The sequence below is a fragment of the Podarcis melisellensis genome (assembly GCF_964234715.1).
Source record: "Podarcis melisellensis genome assembly, chromosome: 2".
NCBI classification, from domain to species: Eukaryota; Metazoa; Chordata; class Lepidosauria; order Squamata; family Lacertidae; genus Podarcis; species Podarcis melisellensis.
The window spans coordinates 76,795,289-76,815,888 of NC_138529.1; positions in this window are offsets into that span (position 1 = coordinate 76,795,289).

Here is a 20,600-nt window from a genome sequence, read left to right on the forward strand (position 1 = left end):
ATTTAGGGCAAAGAGCTTTCAGCACTGACAACGCACTAGCTAACTGCTTAGTATGGTCATCTTATTCCAAATGTGGACATCCTTCAGCAGACTATAAGCAGCAAGTAAGGCAGAGGCGCAGATGAGAGTAGGGAGACTCAGGGCACCTGCTTTTCCCAACCCCAGGGCTGCCAAAAGAACAAGCACCGAAGCAGCTTTGCTCACATTCCTGGTACTGGGACAATTATGTGCAATCCTGCTTTTAGCTGTGCCTGCAAAAGTTTTGGGGCATGCACACTGCTTTGTTTCCAATCCGTGTATGCGTCATAACTTTCTGCTACAGTTCTGTAACTTTATACCACAAATATTTCAGTTTATTTTTGATCCTGCTTTTGCTGGCCTAAAGGGCTAGAGTGCCCCTCAGAAATAAATACTTAATGCAATTACTGTACATTGAGGAAGCGTCGCAGAAAAATAAAGCGGAATGATGTGTGGACCGCGGTATAAATTCACAACTAAGGCATCATTATTGCGTCAATGACATGTTGCAGAATACACACATACCTGAACAACAAAAGTGTGTCGGGCCCTCAAGTGTGTTTGCATGTCCTGATTAGATCTGCTGTTGGTCCCCATCAGAAACAAAGCCTAATTAAACCTATCCATGTAGGGCAGATCTACATCGGATATCTAAATCACTCCATGACTTCCCCCAAAGAATTCTGGGAACTATAGTTTCTTCCCAGATCTATAATTCCTAGCACCCTTAGCAAACTATAGTTCCCAAGACTCTTTGGGGGAAGTCATGTGTGTGGAATGTACCTGAAACATATGGTGTGGATCTGTTGCTTGCATTTTATTTTACTTTGATTTTGATTCGATTCTGTGAACTGCCCTGAGACCTGCAGGTATAGGGCGGTATATAAATCCAATAAATAAATAAATAAATAAATAAATAAATAAATAAATAAATAAATAAATAAATAATAACAATAAATTCACCCATCTCTGTCTCACTCTAAATGTAAATTGCAGGATTCTTGGGGAGTGAACCTTTCCTTTGCTTACGTTACTTATAAAGTGCCATGTATTCAGGTGGCACTTAATCCATTATAATAACAGGTTCCCTCACTAATCAAACCCAACAGATGAGTCAAAAAGGTACTTCTTAAATGTTTTGACAGAATTTATTTCTATATTATTGCTTCTATATGGCTATTTATGCCAATAGCGGTCCCAAATAATTTTCTAGCCCAATTAAACAATACCAATACTACAATACATTTTTTTAAAATGTGCTTTTTAAGAATTAAGCACACTTTTAAAAACAGCTTAAATAAAACAGAGGCTGACAACAACACTAAGAACAGAGCTAATTTAACCAGCACCTCCAGTGACCTGGGAGAACAAGAATGTCTTAATTTGGTGAAGGAAGGCCGTCAAGGATGGGGCCATCATTGCCTCCAGGGGAAAGGAGTTGCACAGTCTGAGTGCAATTACCAAGAATTTAGTGGACATTACTGTTCCTGAAGTAAGTACTGTATGGCTTCAGTTGTTTAACATTTGATAGGTCAAAACAAGGACCATGAGTCATGCCCAGAAAACCAGTGCAAATGCTGGAGCATTGCTAGTATGACGTGTTCTTGGAAGCCCATCCTCAACAGGAGGCAGGTTGCTCCATTCTGTCCTCAGTGAAGCTTCTGAGCAACTTGTGTAGAGGCCATTACACTTGTCTGTTTTGAGGTTATAAAAGCATGAATCATTTTGCCAGGTCTGTAATGTCAAAAGAGGCCACAACCTCCTTGCCAGATGAAGCTGATGAAAGATACTTCTAGACACCTACGTATCATCACTAAAATATGGGCCTGTGTTACTCCTGAAAGTGGATTTACTAGCTGTTTGCCTTTGGCTCAGCTGCTCTGACGTCATAAAGGGCCCTGCAGCCTGGAGTCATGCAGTTGCTCACATAGGGTTGATGTGGGAAAACTCAGGTCCATGAGCAATTTATGTAAAATTAGAATTACTGCTGACATACTATAAGCTTTCCATTGTGGGTGTGTACATTAGTTGTGTTGTTCTGAGCCATTTGAGGAATACCAAAGCAGCACTTTTTGCCTAAGATGAGATGGTTTCTCCTTGGGAAATCTATCATCACAAGCACCGTTGATAATCTGGTGGGACATTTATTGCAGCTTTGTCACTTGCTGACAGGTTTTTTATTTAAATGCCATAGGTACACTTTGTACTTCCTTATATGAAATTACACAACTGAAAGAAAATGAACAGCATCTGCTAAACAATTCCAACTGGTTTGGTGATCAGCAAGAGGATGATATATGCAAAGAGCTGTTTACTACAATAATACCGGGGTCTACATGCAGCATTCTCATCTATTGACATTCATCTCTTTCGTGATCGTTTCCTGACACTCTCCTTAATCGGTACACTTTCCTTGTTATCCTCCACCCTCTTGGCACAGTGCAAATTGTCTTCATCCTTCTGCCTCATTGCACAAAGCTAGCATGAGGTAGTTTGCTCATTTCAAACAAGGGACGAATAGGGGTTGGAGTACATCCAGGCACAAAACAGAATGTAGGTGGCAGCCCTGTGAACTCAGTGGAACTTATTTCTCAGTGGGCATGTTCTAGGATTGAGCTGTAAGGTCAATAGCACAATATTGTTAAGGGCACAATAAAAGATGCAGTGACTAGGAAAAGAGTAGGAATATAGTGCAGGGATGATATGCTCCTTCTCTCAATGTGGACAGTATCCCTTGTGCATGGCTTGTGAATCTTTATGTCACCAATATGGACAGATAACCCACTGATATTTTATCTGCATGGATGCCATGCAACTTTCGATGTGTTGAGATGCTCTAAATCGGGTGGGTGGGGACCTGTGGTCCTCCACGTTAGAATCTAAATCCCACTATCATTGACCATTAGCATTGCTGGCTGAGGCTGATAGAGTCCCACAACATCTGGGGAGCCCTGCTTCAAGTGAAAATGAAACAAGTCTGCCTTGTTTGTTCTTTCTGGGTTTATTGAAAATGAGCAAGGAGAAATTGAATCTAATCTGATTTACAGACCATGGTACTAAGGGATAAGTGGATGTCTTGCCTTCCAAGTCCAAGTTTAGATTATACCATGAGAATGGTGTAACTGTCTTCCTGAGCTAGAACCAAAGCACTTCAGGACTGCTGTGTGCCTATCAATAGTAGGGCTGTTATTCAGTTAAAGAAACTGTACGTGACTTACAGAGTAATTCATGTATTAAACTGGCATTATATGCATAAAACCAATAATTCTAATGGGAGCATGCTTTCTTTATTTTCAGCCGATTAATCTGTACAGTTATTAAAGTTGTATTGAAGTATTAAGTGAAACATCAACATGCGTGTTTTAAAACCAGGGAAGAGATTTTCACCGCCCCCTCTTTATGTGTATTTAATATGCGTAAAGGACAACAGACCTACTCAGTCAGAATCACACGCACAGCAAAAAGCCCTTGTTGTATGACCTTTCTTGTGGCAGCGCTTGGGACTCCTTGAGTCTTCCCTAGCCAGAACTCTCCATCTCAGCAAGGCAATATTAGGAAGTGAGTGGGGGTCCCACTGTCTGCGTCTGGGTTGAGAATGTATGCCAGCTGGGCACAAGGCAGAGAGCAAATGTGGCAAGTCAGTGGTGGTATTGGATTTCTCTGCCAAGGTGCATGCATGTCACTGCCAGGAAGAGATAAGAGGACTCTCTTGTCTTAACATGAGTTGAGACACATGCACAATAGCACTAGAAATATTAGGGGTGGGGGGCTATCTCAACATCCCTGTATTGGCATTTGGGAGAGGCTGGGCGGGGTTGGACCTGAGCCTTAGCAAGAGTGATGATGAACAAGCACTAGCAATGAGAAGGGCAAGGGGGTAGGGAGCTGTCTAGGGGTGCTTTTGTCAACAAGCTCTAGGCTCTTGCTGTCAGCTTGAGATGAAGGGCACATGCAACAGCACCAAGAAGAAATGTGGGGGAGGGAGAAATACATATCCTGTTGCACAATAGGATGTATGTGCAATGGTAATAGTAACACTGCATCAAGTGCAGCCCAGCTGTGCTTACTTCCTGTCAGAATTTTTTACACTCTGGATATCAGAAATACAAGTACAGTAGGAAAATCTGTCACTAGAGATCCACAAGTTATGCATCTCTCAACCAGATCTAATAAGGAGGCGGACCCTCATGATTTTTTACCTTCATGTTGGTGCAAAGCATTGAATCGCGGCATTTTAACAACACAAAGGTATTTAACTGATGAATTAGTCGGATTAGTTGACTAACTGTTGTGGCCCGATTTCATTTTAGATGATTAAGAAAGGGGGAGGGCAGCATGGATAGCCCAATGGCAGGGGGAGTCTGCCCTGATAAATTTCCTAGGACAACTCTTTAGGGCCACATCCATACCATACATTTTATACCACTTAAACAGTTACGACTTCCCCCAGATTTCTGGGAAATGTATCAATCCAAAAAGGTGCTAAAAGCCCCAATTAATGTCAAATGTTTACCAATATCTTCCACCTCTGCAAGAAAAAAAGCAGCTTAGTTTATCTGATGTGCATCTATGGTTTAGTTAAAGATAGGGAAACTACAATTCCAAGTCATTAGCACCAAGCTGATAGAAGATCTTGAGCAATGACACCAAGCTTACATAATTTATGTTCCCCACTTTTTCCTGGTTTCCTCAGTTCCATCCATCAACACCTCACTTTTCATCTTTTGCTATTCCTCTCCCTGTGTGCTACATGATACCTCTTCTTCTGTTTGGAAGTGTAATATCTAGGGTCCACATCCTTCCAATTCCAATTCAGTTTCAATTTCTGTTGAAGGTGTTGATTTATTTATTTTTTGCACTATATGGCCATTCATTTGGTGCATAAGGTCCCCCCAGCAGTGATCAATAATTTCAAAATAAGCACATGAAAAGTTTGCATTGCACTTTGAATTGTTAGCTGAATAAGTCTATCAGTGAAAATGACTTTTTTAAAGCTGTTCTGTAGATTAGCTGGCTGACTGGTTTGCTTCCTCGTCACTGCTTAGCTTGCCCATGAGATCCTGATTATACCACACATTCATATGTGGGCTAGACAAGGAGCTAATGCAGTGTGTTGTTTGAAGGCTAAAAAGAGCATCTAGATTGTGAATGGTTTTGCTCAACTCCAAAGATTTTAGGTTTCATTCTCTCATTATATATAGCTTAGAAGCATGTGGCTCTCAGATAATGATAGCAACATAAAGCCCATATTAATTATAGTATATTACATCTGAAACTCCAGGGGATTATGAGGACTGTAAATACCTCTTACACTTAAAAAAAACCACCTTCTACTTTTAACAGTCTTAATGATTTTCTGTAAGTGCCTATGGCTACAGTCTTGCTCACAGCTATGGCATGCAAGAACACTTCATCCACTACAAGCATGTGCTGGCAAAATACTGCTATATGTTTGGTGGGGAGATCTTCCCTAAACCCAAGAAATTAACAAATGACAGAATCTAACTAATATTTGGGATATGAAGGGGAAATGCAAGCTACAGAATTGTGCCCAACAAGGAATCCCTGAGCTGGCTCATGCAAACCAGCTTTGCCAGGCTAGTTAAGTGCAGAGCCGTTAAGAAACACGTGTTGATGGCGACACACCCACTTTTGGCATGCAGCCCCTGGAGAGTTTTCGAAGGGTACATGCAGCCCTTGCAGGGGAAAGGATCAGCTACCCTCGCTATATTGCAATCATATGTTTCAGGTGCATATAAGAACCCGCCGTGTATCAAGCCAAGCCACTGGGCAATCTAACTTGTCTAGTTTAAACTGACTAGCGGAGTCTCCCCAGAGTTTCAGGAGGAAAGGACCAGTCCTATCATTAAATAGAGTGAGGGAATCTCCTCAGACGTCAGATACTTTGAGGAAGTTTCTGTGGCCCCTGGCTGTTCCTCCTGAACCTGCCGGCCTTTTGCATCTGGGCCTAAATATGGCAAAAAATAAAAAAATAAAAATGCTAAGCATGTATACATGCCTGAGATGTGGATTTGTCTAACTGCTACCAGTGTGATCAAGACTGATGACTTCCCAATGCACTGACATTGTTCTATGCCAGTGGTTCCCAAGTGGTGGTACGCGGACTCCATGGCACCCTTCACATAACAAAATCTATCAAAAATTTCAAAAGCCCATGGCTTGGCTTTTGAAAAGCAGGGAGTCCGCAGTACCTAGCTAATTGGTAACCACTGCACTATTCAGTTCTTAGTTAAAGGTTTCCTAAAGACATAACCTTATTGTCCCCTGCCTCTCAGCTTTTTGGCAGTATATGCACACCTATGCCAACAAAGTCTGTTTTTCACCAAAAAGAGTTTTTAAAATGTAAGACTTCCAGAAATGAATGAAGACCATGGTCTCATCCACACTTACCTTTCTATACTTTCTAGGGCCAGGACTGGGCTTTCCAGGTCTATGTCTGAGTGGTGGGGTTTTTTTGGGGGGGGGGGGGTCCAGCGCTTTCCCACTAAGACATGGACCTGGAAAGCCCAGACCCATGCCTACAAATGTGGGAGAAAAGGAAGTGTGGGTGGGCCCCATTTCTCAGTATATTTGTTGCCACTTTTTACACATACATCTTTGTACTGTACTTTGGTTTCAGAACTGTATGGATCATCCCATATTCAGATTCTACATTGGCTTTATTGTACTGCATAATATTTGTTCAATCTTTTCCCCTATCCTCTGAGATCACCCACCCTGGAATGTTATGGTGAAGGCGTGGGGAGAAATAAATACATAAATAGTAATGCTGAATTTGTTCATGGAGAATAATAATAATTTTAAAAATCAGCTCAGGGCCTAATTTTGCCAAGGCCATGATAGCAACTGATGAGCAGTATGATCTCTGCATTATCAACCCACTCCTGCCTTCATAAAATATGCTCATGTGACATCTTCAATCAGGATTCATTACGCTAATTATAAGGCAATAAATGTGAACTTGTTATATTTGCTGTGGGTGACTCAAACTATCATTCCTCAAGGCACCATTTTGCTATGAGATAAATTATTTTCCTCAATATTTGACCCTGTAGTTTTTTGACCCTGAGAAAACACACACTTTCCTTCACACTCATTGTGAAGGGAAGTACAGTTGCAGAAGTGGTTACAGTAGTTATTCTCTGAAGAGTGTGGGCCTCCCTTCTCTGGCACCACAATACAGCACACATTTCCTTTGATTATTATTTTAAGCAGTGAATAAGAGCCCTACTCCTTTACAGCCCTTGGCCTTTCCAGGTAGGGCGAAGAGAGAGGCCCCTGGCTGAAACCCTGCAGTCACTGCAGATCAACATGGACAATACTGAGCTAGATGGACCAGTGTTTGTGCTCAGCTTCCTACATTCTTAACATTACCCACCCGCTTCTCTGCAGGCATTGTCAGCCCAAACACAACCATAGCACAAAAAACTGGCCTTTTGGGTCATCAGGAAAGTCCCCAGCTGTAGCTTTGTTCTTTCTTTCTTTTTTTTTTTTACCTAAAGGGCACTTGGGAAATCCCTCATTTAAATTTCAAGCGTTTGGCAGGTTTCTCATTCCATTATCCATTGTTCAGCACAGTCTCAATTTATCTGACATGGCATTCCAGGGAGGTTAAGTGGATGTCAGTTTTCTTTAAGGGCACAGTCAGGTATTTTAAAAGACAGGGAATTAATTGAGTCAGTGGAGAAAGCTACATGAGGTGATTTGATGGCCCCTTTCCAGAACAAATATAAATGATTCATTGACGTTACCTTCATATTTTTGGCTATTTTCAGAAGGAATCTAAGTTCTTGACGGCAGCTCGCGCTCTCTCTCTCTCTCTCTCTCTCTCTCTCTCTCTCTCTCTCTCTCTCTCTTATGTAACTCAGTATCTGCATACAAAGTAAAACAAGCCAAGCTAGTTTGCATACTCTGCTGCTCCTTTGGCCTGCCTGTAACAGGGCCAAGCGTGCACTGCTGACTCAGTACTGGTGCAGCAGCAGCACTTAAGCTACAATTTACATTTGGTTCCATTTCATATGAACCTCTCTCTTTCTTTCTGGCACCCTGTGCTAATCTGTGTATTTCTCAAACTAGGCAGGCACTGCAGAAGGAAGACTGAAGAACTCTTGGCTTGTAGCAGATTCAAATCTGTCTGTGGGGAAAATAAAATATGTGTCCACCATTTTCTTCTAGAGCTGCAGCACTGAAGAGATTTGAAATGTAGGTACCTTTCTTTCCTAATAGCAATTAACAATAATACACTGAGCTGTGCCTGCAAGGAAATGCATTCTACACCCAACCTATCTCTCATCTCTGATGTCTGGCAAGGGAGCAGCTCATCACCTCAGGGAAAGCCTTCAAAATGTGGTTTGGTTGTATAAAGTAATTTAAACTAGTTACAACCCCCCTTCCTTTTGAAGTGGTACAGTCCTGTACCATGTCCCTGAGTGATGGAATGAGCTTCTGCTCATTTTGGATGGAGTAAGCCATTTTTAAGAAGCTAGATAGTATGCAGAGTAATCTCTAGATTTAGCAGCAAAACAGGTTGGGATCTCTAATCTTGCCTTCCTTCCTTAAAAAAAAATTTAAACCTATTTGGCCACAAGCTAAATTCCCTTCTCCAGAGAGTTTACCATGTATATTTTGACAGAGGAAAAGGGAGAATGGGCAATTTCAAGACAGAGGGCATATTTGCATTCTTCTTTCTGCAGTAAATCATAGCTACATTGGACACACACCCGACAAAATCAAGCCTTAGTGAAGTCCCACTGATTTTAAAGACAGACACCTAAAGCAATGGTAGTCCCCAAATTCCCCTTGCCTTTTGCCCATTATACATGGTAAACTCTCTGGAGCAGGGAATCTGATTTTTTTCCCTTTTTGATATTCTGTGCCATTTTGATAATGATTGTTATGTGCGGTCTTAATTATCTTAATGCATAAGGATGATAGGTAATCGAATTGTTTTTGCAATACTCCTTTTGGGGGTTCCACAGCCATCAATTTTGCACGCCCTGAAAGGAATCATGGGAAGACCTGAAGCATGTGACTCCCCTGCCAATCCTGGGAATTGTAGTTTGTTAAGGGCGTTGGGTCTGTGAGAGATAAACTACACTGCCCGGGATTCTTTGGCAGAAACCATGTGCTTTAAACATTTGGTGCAGATGTGACTGGATTTCTGGAAGCACATTTTCCCCATTACTTCACAGCTTGCAGAAGGATTCCGGGCACAATTCAAGATGAAAATTCAAAAGATTGGTCACAATAAATATTTTGTATTTATCTACCTGTCTGAAAAGATAGGGTGTCAATTTATTTTTCGTCTGCTTTCTCTTCATTTCTTTACACTGCCTTCTCTTATAAATCACATCTTAGACATGTTACAAAAACTTAGCACTAGCAAAAAGATTTAAGGTCTATTACTACAACATGTTGCTGGCTCCCTCTTGTGGCCAAAGAACACTCTCAGCTTTTAACGAAAAACTTGTCCAGAAGTTCATGACCTCTTCCTGGCGGGAGGCGGGGAGAATTCTATGCCAGGAAAAATCCCTCAGGGCAGGCTGTTCTCCAGCACCTTTTACTTTGTGATATATATGGTTCAGTCACTGAAACACTTGTCTGCAAGCACCCTGTGAGGTAGTTTAGGCTAAAAAATAAATGGCATTTGAAAAGCCACTTGGAGACATTAAGGTAGAACAGAAATTTTAAAGGGTAGTCTCCCATGTTCATCCCCGCTATTCCCTGTTCCGCAGTGACTCTTAGAATAGCTCTCACTGAAGAACACATGTCCAAACCAAAGATAGCCTTATGCTTGATTCATCCTAACAGGTCATGAATAAGAGATGTCACACATCCATTCACACTAATAGCATGAGGTCTCTAATGTGTGTATGAGTACTGACTGCTCATTCTTTACCCAAAGAAGAGAACAGCATTGATGTAAATGTTTTGGTTTCTATTTCTTACTGTCATGGTGGCCAAACACGTGAGGAGAACATTTATAGTATAGCCCTATGCCTGTCATCTCAGAACCAAGTCCCACTGAGTTCAATGGGTCTTACTCCCAGGTAAATTTCACATGTTTTATCCAATTTTCTTTCCCAGTACTAAAGTGGAAAGCATCAAGACTGCCCATTATTAGTGGACATCTCAAGGGTGCTTTAGCACAGATTTTATTAATTCTGAGGCCAATTTTACCCACATAAGCCCCATTCTAAGGTACCGAGCAAAGAAGAAATAAGCTTCTAAAACCAGTGATACTTCCCTTCTAAAACCAGTGATACTTCCCTGCATTTTCCCTGTGGCACTTATTTTTGCACAGCCCTCCATCAGCAATGAGCCTTTCCTTAGACAGTGCATCCAATATTCCTGCAATGTCACCTCAGACATTGCTGGAAAGTAATTCCTTTCCCATTTTCTCACCCTTGCAGCTGGAACATTCTGACATTTTGGAAACATAAAACTGCCCCAATCAGGAGCATATTTGGGTTTACACACTTCTTCCCTGGCCCTTCCCTTTCAATTTTGGTGTGTCACACCTGCATCAAGGTGTCACTAGCCTAGGTTTGCAAAGCTGCTTGCACCCATCCCTGCAAACAGGTTTGGTGCCAACTACGTTTAACAAAAATGCGGGTACACTTCAAACAGAACTGTAATTAGCTGCAAAAGCAAATAGGGGAGGATGCTATCCTGAGAGGAGAGTGGAGGAAAACCTCAAGCTTTGCACTGCAGGGTGTTCCTGATTACTTAACCATGGTTTGGAGATCAGGCAACAGCATTTACATCTGCACCATGCCTAACCTGCCTCTTCACTTGGAATCTGGTGCAATGGCATCAGGCTTTCCCAGGAAAACTGTCCTATAATCCAAATTGTGATCAATAGGTAAGCTTCATATATATAGCATAATACAGTGAGTAAAAAGAAAATAAATAAATGGTAGAACAGCAGAGAGAATGGTGAAATGCGTAATCTCTTAGACATGGATGCAGAAAAGGTGGATATAGTAAATCCCTGCTCAGTTACAAAGCTCAGTGGGCGACTCTGGCAAGTATTATCTCTCACTGGATCACTCCATGTGATTACTCCATGTATACCACCAAGGGCTTCTTGGAACAAGGATAGGATTCCAGTTTAATAAATATTAATAAACAAACTCATGGTCATTTCTAGGACAATCTCCAGAGTTACTGATACATACCTACAGGCTGCCTGCCACAACTGACTTAGCAGAGACCAATGGAAGTGCAACAGACATGAACGCCAGAAGCTGAAATAGTATTAACTTGAAATCAGATCTGCAGGAATGCCACCCATCCTATCCCACACGTCAGGGGAAACTTCTAAGGCGGACCTTGTGCATTCTGTATTTCATACTACACTGAGCCACAGTCCCGTCATTCCCATATGGCTCAGCCTTGTAATTGTTCAAATATAGAACAGTGGCAGCTCTGTAAGTGACCGCCCTTGGAAGCACAATGTCCAAAATCATTGCTCATGCCAAAGCATTCAACATTTTTGAATGTAATACAGAAAGACTGATGCTGTTGAGCAACCAGAATCTCAAAGTAAAGGTGACTATTTTGCTTCATATTTTTTTAAAAAAAGAAATATATGTAAACATTGTACTAGATGCAGAGATTAGAAACTAGCCTAGCTAGACAGTGCTGTCTCTTTATCTTAGGGCTACTTCTCACATTACTGTTTAATGTCAAGTTTTTAAAGCTCCCCTTTGTCTTGAAAGGATATGCAAGGTGTCCTGAAAGAATTAGCTGTGGTATCTGCAAGTGGACTACTGACCTCCAGTTCTGTTCAGTTCATGCATCCCATGGGAAGGCAGTCACCTTTGTCATTCTAAGTCCTAGATATATATTTATATTTGCCTCAAATATACTACACACATAAACATACAAATGGAAGAGTGACTCACTGGAGTCAGCTCCTGCTTTTTAAATTGTAACACAAGAAAGCTGCAGTCAGTAGCCTGAGTTAAAGGACTCATCCACACTGTCATTTAATGTGGATGGCAAACTTCCTGTACCACCATTAACTCTTAAATTTCCATATGACATTCTCCTCCAAATCATTGCCTTCCCACACTTTCCCCTTCCTCAGTCCAGATTTTCTCGTACCAGGGATACCTCCAAAAGGAGGGGTATGAGTAAATATGGATTGAGGGAGAAGGAAGTGTGAGGAGGCAGTGATTTGGAGGAAACCTGCTTATGAACAACAGATAATTGAGGTAGAGGTAATTTACTGTTCACATTAACTCAATGCAGTGCTCTTTTTTCTAAAAAAAAAAAATATTTAGGAGTACTCTCATTTTGACTCAAGAAAATCACCATTTTATAGTTCAAATTGGGAAAAATAAATACAGTAACTGGGCAGAAGTACAAAGATTCACAAAATGTTTAGGGGTATGCGTACCACAGCGTACCCCCCAGAAAAAAGGCACTGATTCAATGTATGGCTGAGCCCACAGTTTATCCTTGGTATTGCAGAGAAACACAACAGCAAATGGGAATGGGGTATATAAAGCAGAAAATGATGTGTTTCTCTCAGGGCAAGGCATGGGGCAAGGTAAGGGGACCACCTCAGGTGGCAAGATCCACTAGGAGCAGCAGATCCCAATGTTTCTGCCCCATTGTTCCTGATGTAGATCAACCCTCTTCCCTGGTGGGGAGGGGGCATGATTTGCAGATCTACCTCAGGTGTATTGGGCTGGCCCTGGTTTCTCTCTTATAACCTTTGCAAAACAATGCAAAGAGAAAGGGGAAATAGTCACTGAGAAGTAGCTGCATGTCTTTCTACACCAAAGTGTTAATCAATGGTCCTATAGCTTTCTACGCTTCCAAGCAGAGGATGTGCATGAGGAATAAGACAATGCATTTTAATAAAGACTATTACCATCTATGCTTTGATCTTGAAGTATAAGTGTCAGTTGAAGGAACACCTTGAAAACCTTTTGTGTAAGCATGCTATTGTGGTTCATTTGCTTGTATGGTGAATGCCTATTCTACTCTTCATCTCACAGAGGCCTGCTCCTTTATGAATTCACCTGTAACACCAAACTACACACTAGAAAAGAGGAACTAGGCATTTAAAGCCTTTCCCAGTCCCAGGTTATGGGCTGAGCAAAATGCATCTCATAAGTCCTTATATAGACACAGCATTGCTATACAAAGCCAAGTTTACAGCTCTATAGCCATGTTTACTCAGAGGTCAGTCAATTAATTTCAATGATTATTTCAGGTAAGTGGGCTTAAGACTGCAACAGGACTTGAGTCAACTCAAAGGGATTCTATCTTGCTTCCAGACTGCCTGTTTGATGAGCATTTGGACTGAGTTGTTTGTGGAGAGATTACACGACTGTCAATCTATTTAATGAGCATTCATCCTATTTGTTTGTGGGGTGGTGAAGCAACCTTCTGCCAGGCGTTATCCCACACATTCCAGTGCATTTTCTCATCACTTTCCTGATTGCAAGAAGTCTGATCTTTTAGGGAAGCAAGTTTGTTTTGCAAGAGCTCAGAATCAGCTTCCAGTCTGCAGACTGACTTTGGCGGGATGTGACTGAATAGAACTTCCCTGGTGGGGGGAGCACCATTCTGTGGTTTGCCACAGAGGCCCTGCCTGCAATTGTTGAATTCCAACTCCATTGGCCCCAGACAAATGTCCAATGGTCAAGGATTATGGAACTGTAGTCCAACATTGGGAGCGCTATAGGTTCCCTAACCCTGAGGTACAGGGGTGTACCTAGGAGTTGACTAGGTTGGCCCCTGCCAAGGGCGCAGGCTGGTTTGGGGGGAGGCGACAAAATCATGCCTCTCCACTCTGGCTTGGAGTGGCTATGGGCCCACCAACTGGGCAACATGCTCCTCTGGTGCCTCGGTGGAGGAATCCTGTCACTGACGTGGGCTGTCACAAGTAACAGGGGGCACCAATACACCTTCTTGCCAAGTGCACAAGACAGCCTGGGTATTCCTCTGCTAATGTAAAGGCTGTATTTCTCATTGCAGTTTAAAGGTTACACCCATACCTGAAAGTATGTTCTGTTGCAGTGTGTGAAGCATAGGATACACAGTTTATATACACTGCCTTCGCAGCAATGGCGCCCTCCCTGTGGAACGCCCTCCCATCAGATGTCAAGGAGATAAAGAATTACACAACTTTTAGAAGACAACTGACGGCAATCCTGTATCGGGAAGTTTTTAATGTTTTACTATGTTGTTTATATGTGCTGTAAGGCACCCAGAGTGGCTGGGGAAACCCAACCAGATGGGTGGGGTATAAATAATAAATTTTTTAGTGATCTTGTTGTTATTAATTGTGACAAAAGTCATGCAAATGACAAAGCTCCAGAAAAGGAGGGGCATATGTGAGGCATGCTTGAGAGACACTGAAAGGACAAGTTTGCTGTTACCTGGGACACTGATTTGCTCTGCGTCACTACCCTTCATAAAAAATATGGCAAGTGAGTTACAACGTGCAACAACATGTCCTTTTGAAATGCTGACTACCCTTTGCATTCCACCTGAGATATGTGACATCTTAATTTTATAGCTGATCCTGGCAGATATAGCATGAGGTTCTGTTCTTTCAAGTTGATAAGCTGTTGGGCAGTGTTCAGCTTCAAGGTGGGATGTGCACCCCTTTCCACTCCACTTGTTTGATCCACTGGGAACTTCGAGAGAAAACGCTGAGTAATATCAATATGATTCAGAGTGGAAGTGCACGGAAACATTAGTTCTTAATTGGCCATCTTTCACATTAAAGTAATGGCAGCATTCTGTTTTCACTATAGACTGTTTAAATGATTTGCGCTACTTCAAAAAATGCTGGTTCTAAAACTTAATTTATTGTTTGTTTGTAGGGGAGGGGTGAAAGGAAGGAGTCAACATATGTTCATGCTCAGAGGTTTACTAAACCCATTGGATTGGTTGTCTTTAAATGGCTTGCATTAAATATGCTTGGCAGGGTCCCATTTAAGCTGCTATAGAGACAGAACTCTGTACTCAAATAGCTTTACATCACACCTCACATTCCCTGTAAGACACCCCTTGTGATTCCCGTTGTGCTCTTTTCTATAAGATTTCCTGTGAGCGTATAGCACAGGAAGGGGGGCAAAGTACACATTGGAAGCTGCATCCATTTAAAGCCCCAACAGCAGCCACTTTTTGTAAAAAATAGCAGTTTGGGAAGTGGAACATTTGGGGTGGAGAAGTGCCAGTAGTGGAAAGTGCTTAATTCTTTCCTTCAAAATGTATAAACATGCAAGGGTAAACATGCATCAGGAACCTTGGTGGAGGAAACAATTTTGAGTGAGAAAATGCTTGCAAGAGAAGAATTAAGCATCTCCTTCCTCGCCCCTTCTTTGTTCAGAATTGCTCTCTCCTAAAGATCCTATAATAAAAATAAAAGAGGCCATTGTTACTCACAGTTGCGTGATTTGATCCAGTAATGCCCCCAAAGCTCTAGTATAGGGGTGAGAACCTTTCTCAGCCTAAGAATCACATTCTTACATAAGCAACATTCCAGGGGCCACATGCGACTAGTGGGTGTAGCAAAAGTAACCAGACAGACATCATTGTCCATCTAGGCAAACAAACTTAACGAGACATTCCAGCAAGGTAAAATATTGCAGAAGGGCAGAGAACAGGGGCATTGAGGGGTGTGGCCTGGGCCATTCTGAGGGCCTATGGATGGAGACCTATGGAGAGCTGCATTTGTTTGGAGAGCTGCCTGAGGTTTCCCACCCATGCCATATGCTTATCAAGTTTCTACATTTCTACCTTTCATCAGGGCTGACTCAACAAAGCTGATGCCTCCTGCATTATTACTCATGGAGGGTGTGACCCCTAATTCCATAACCCCAACTCTGCATAGCTGGTGACCTACTTATGGAATTGATCTCATAATCCCTGGCTTCCTGACCTTCTATTGACAGCATTTCTTGCAATAATAATTGCTGAGATCAGTCTGATTCAAGTATCATCTTTTCTGTTTTAAGAACAAGGCAGTGGCTCCTAGCAAGAGAAGTCCCCCTCCCAAGGAGCCCATTTGTCATCACCCACCAGAACAGACGAGAACAGGTAAGATTTGCTACAGTTGTAGAGTCTTCAATACTTGCTGACTTTCTACCTCTTGGCTTCTGCTTTCTAATCTCACGAGACTTGTGGCTAGTTGGTTCCCAAATTACTTTTCCTCACTTGCTCAGAAAGTGAATGCTGGGACCTGAAAAGAAACAGATAAGGCGGTTCAGTGATAGCAGCTTCTGCAAAATCAGTTAAGTTGGAAGAACACATTTTTTCTTGTTCACCCTGACAATCCTGTTTAGACAAACACAAACCCTTTCCCTTTTTACTGTTTTGCTCTGTGTTGTACAGTGTCTGGCTAGCCCACACCTCTTTATTAACTGACAGTCTGGTGAATATGAGTGCCAGGTGGGGAGAAAGGAAATTGGAAGAACTTTTGGCAGAAGTGGATTTAAAAACACGCACAATATTATTTGGACAAGCTGGTAGGTATTTTGAACTTTCTGTACTTTCTGTAGTTTGTCACTTTGGGCAAATGTCCAGGTCAGGAATTCAGACATTAAGCAAGAAAGTCACTCAAGAGATCTGTGACAGGTTTAGATATATTGTTTTATTTATCAAAATTTATATACCACTTGATTGTTTTAAAACCTCTAAGTAGTTTACAATAAATATTTAAAATATCAATAAAATTGTTTAAAATAATTAAAAATAACTGAAATTAACAGTAAGAACATTTAAAACACATTGACATGTACATGTCTGGATAGACTTTCCTAAACAAAAATGTTTTAAACAGCCATCAAAGAAATTAGTCCCCGTGAACAATGCTGGATCAGCACTGGTAGATCTGACCTTACATCTAAATTCTCATTTCTCTTACATCCCTTCCTGCAATTTCACCGCTTTGTCATAAAGAAGCACAGGGGGAAAGTGTCTGTTGCCAGCTTTGTCATAAGGAATGGCTTTAATTGTAGGGTGGAGAAGCTTAAGGTACCTTCCCAGGCTTGTGTAATTGGAACAGCTGTATCAGCAGCTGTGTGGCGTATGCAAAGACAGATAGATGTGTACCTTCCCATTTTAGTTTCATTCGATATCTTGTCTTGGACAACTTAGTTGTGATTAATGTCATAAGAGATGAATGCTTAAAGTTTCCCACCCCAAATGTTATTGTTTTATTTTGATGGTTTTGATGTAAATCACTCCCAAGATTTTTAACATATTCCGTGGTACAATTTCATAGGCAGAAACCATATAATCAAACTGCAGCAGCCTTATTCTCCTATTTTATTTTTTTAAAAAACTACTTTGTGAGTAGGTGGTTTATAGAGCAGCATAGGAGAAAATGGTTGGGGTGTTTATGGCTTTATCCAATTCTCTACTCTAAATGCCCCAAACTACTTTCCACCCTTTGTTTGCTCTCATAAATGTGCTTTTAAAATCCAACAGGGGTAAAAGCAGGAGGCAGGGTTGGAATAGAGAAGCAGTAGTACCTCCTCCTTCTTGGCTCAAAATCCACCCCTTTAGAAGTGCTTTTACCTGGGAAAATAAAAGGACCATGGGATCCTGTGACCATGGGTCACAAGTGTGCATGCAGCTCCCAAGCTGTCTGTTGTTTCACCACTTGTCCTTTATTTTGCACTTAATTTGTACCATCATATGTCGGCAGCCATGCATCTTAATCATTTTTCCAATTCCAGCCCAAGCTATGTACCCAACCACACATGACATGTGCTAATTTTAAAAAATTATGACAGGCAAACTAGCCTAGTTTAATATTTCAGTGGGCTCCATTCAGTTTCCTCTCGGTAATTTTTGTTTGTGTACAGATGTACATGATTCAACATGTTTTCTTTTCTTTTCCTATGGAGCGAACCAGCTTTTCCTGCCTTCTCAACACATGTATTTATCATCTTATTGAATGCTGATCTTAGTCATCTATCTTCTGTCACCAAATCATCAGGCAGGCCCTTTAACTTGTTTATTTTGTAAAGTGCAGCATGAAGTATATTCATTAAACATTGGTTTGTGGCTTTAAAAAGAGAGGGGGGGAATACATTTTAAAAGGGTTGCAAAACAACTCCAAAATTGGAGGGAGAGAATGGCTGGTTCTTGTGGCATCACAAACCTATTAAGTCTTGTGCACAGCTGACTTCTGCTGCAAACTGGCAGGACTGGTATTCCCTGAGTTCAGGCATGGACTGGGGAATGTGAATGAACCAAATATGTTTCTTAAGTGGCTCCACTGCTAAAACAATGCATATTAGCATTAATCCTTTGCCTTATTTATTTAATATCAAAGTATTTAGGAACATAGGAAGCTGTCTTACTAGCTGGCAGGCCTCTCTGTTGTTTCAGGGTTTCAGGCAGGGCTCTCTCCCAGTCCTATCTGGATATGACAAGGACTGATCCTGGGACCTTCTACATACAAAGCAGATACTCTATCACTGAGCTACAGCCCTTCTGTATTATACCTTTCCTTTATAACTGGGGGGGGGGGGGGAATCAAGATCACTAATACAAGGGGCCTTGCTGCTTCTCTCTCTTGGTGTTGCCTTCAAAGTGGCTAGTCCCTGACAGAGTAAATAAATGTTTAGAGCATGCGCCCTTAAGAAACAGTGGACATGCAAACATTTCACACTGACTGAATGTGCCAATGCCATCTGGCATTATTTTTCTCCATATAGTCATGCAAAATGTCTGAGAAACCACAACACATTGGAACTTCTCAGAGAATGCTATACTGACCATAAAGGGCCAGTATGACTATTTCCCAAGCACTAGATCCAAAAGCATAAAAACATTTCAAGTGCAAATTGTCCCTCTCAGTTGCTTTCCCCCTCATTGGGGGGAGTAGGGAATACAGGAAGGGAATTCTATCAGAAAAATGGAGGAAAGATACACACAACCCTTTCCCCACTGCTTCTCTGCTACATATCACACCCCACTCCTAAAGTTGTCTGTTACACGCACTATTGTGCAATGCGTAGTTAAGCCTCCAAAAATAAATATAAACTTGGGTTTGTTAATGGTTTGTTGACAGTTTCTCATACAGCAAACAATGCATCTTACAGCAATACTCCAGCAAACTTCCTGCTCCTCCTCACCCATCAAAACATAACCCATCCTTCTTCCTTAAAGAAACAAAAATAGAAATGGAAAATTAAAAATACTATTAATAATAGCAACAGAAATATTTCTCATGCAATTATACAATACATACAATTATATATATCTAGAATTAAATAAATTGAAGTGGCCATCCTTCTGCATTTTACCAGATGGGACCTTTTTATAAGCAACCAGCTGCAGGAGATCATACTACCATACTTGGTACCACTCTAAATTTTCAGTGCCTCAAGATTATTCTTTTAGCTACCGTAAATAATTCCCTCTGTCAATCCCCATTTATTTTATACATAGACAGCTATTGCATTTACACCAGTAATTTCTAAAGATGCAGTCAAAACTAAACTTACTGCATTCTAGTTTGAACCACTTTCCAAAAACTGACAACATCTGGGCTTTGCCAAAGCAAATGAATTAAATCTGCTTGCTCCAACTCACACCTCCAGCACCTATCATTGGTTTGAATACCCACATGCTTAGACCATGCCAACATCCAATTAACCTTCTGCAAAACATTTTGCTCCATTAACTTTAGGCAAAGATCCTAAGGAAAACTTTATATTATGTAAAGCTGACCTCCAACATGCTAGCTGAAATTTATTTTGGAGCTCCATATTTCATTTAAATCTATCTGATCTAAATTAGAGATTAACCTGTTGTGCATCACAGAATACAAACTTTTGCTGGATCTCTTAAAGACCACCACTGCATGTGCTTAAACTGCATATGTAACCCACTGCTGTATACTGCATTAAGAAGGCTACACATGTGCAGTGGGAGAGGCCACCATTATGGACTAGTGCATTACTTCAGAACAGTTTGGATGATGCTTGTTGTTTGCTTTTTGTTAAGCTGTGAATTCTTGAAAACAGGTTCCTTGTTTGTTGATGTTCTTTATGTTATGAAGGACTGATAGTTTTAGCTTCTGAGTGCGAACCCCTCCAGCCAGCATTAAGACCAAGCTCAGAAAAAGGGTTTTGTGGTGACACAACCGGAAAGACAGAGTTTTGGAAGGGCAGTGCTGAGTTCTATTAATTTCATAGCATTTATGTAAATTGTATCATTTATGTAAAATCCTTATTTATGTACTACAGTATTGTTTGATGTTTGAGAGCTTTATGACCAGCTGTCACCCTGTTGCAGACAGTGACCTAGCAGAGGCAGTGACTATAGAAGTCCTTCAGGAACCTCTGGACCTTAGCTGCATAATAACAGGCTCTTTCAGAGGTCATTAATGCTCAGCTTCCTTTGCTTCAGATCTGTTTTGTTGACTCTAGATCACATCTCCATATTTATTCATCAAGTATGTGGGGTAAAATACTTTCACATGATTGAACATATCATAGTTGTAATATGGAACGACATGTATGCCCCAGATTGATTATAATGCCAACAGTCCTAGATTCAAGTGGTCCTGC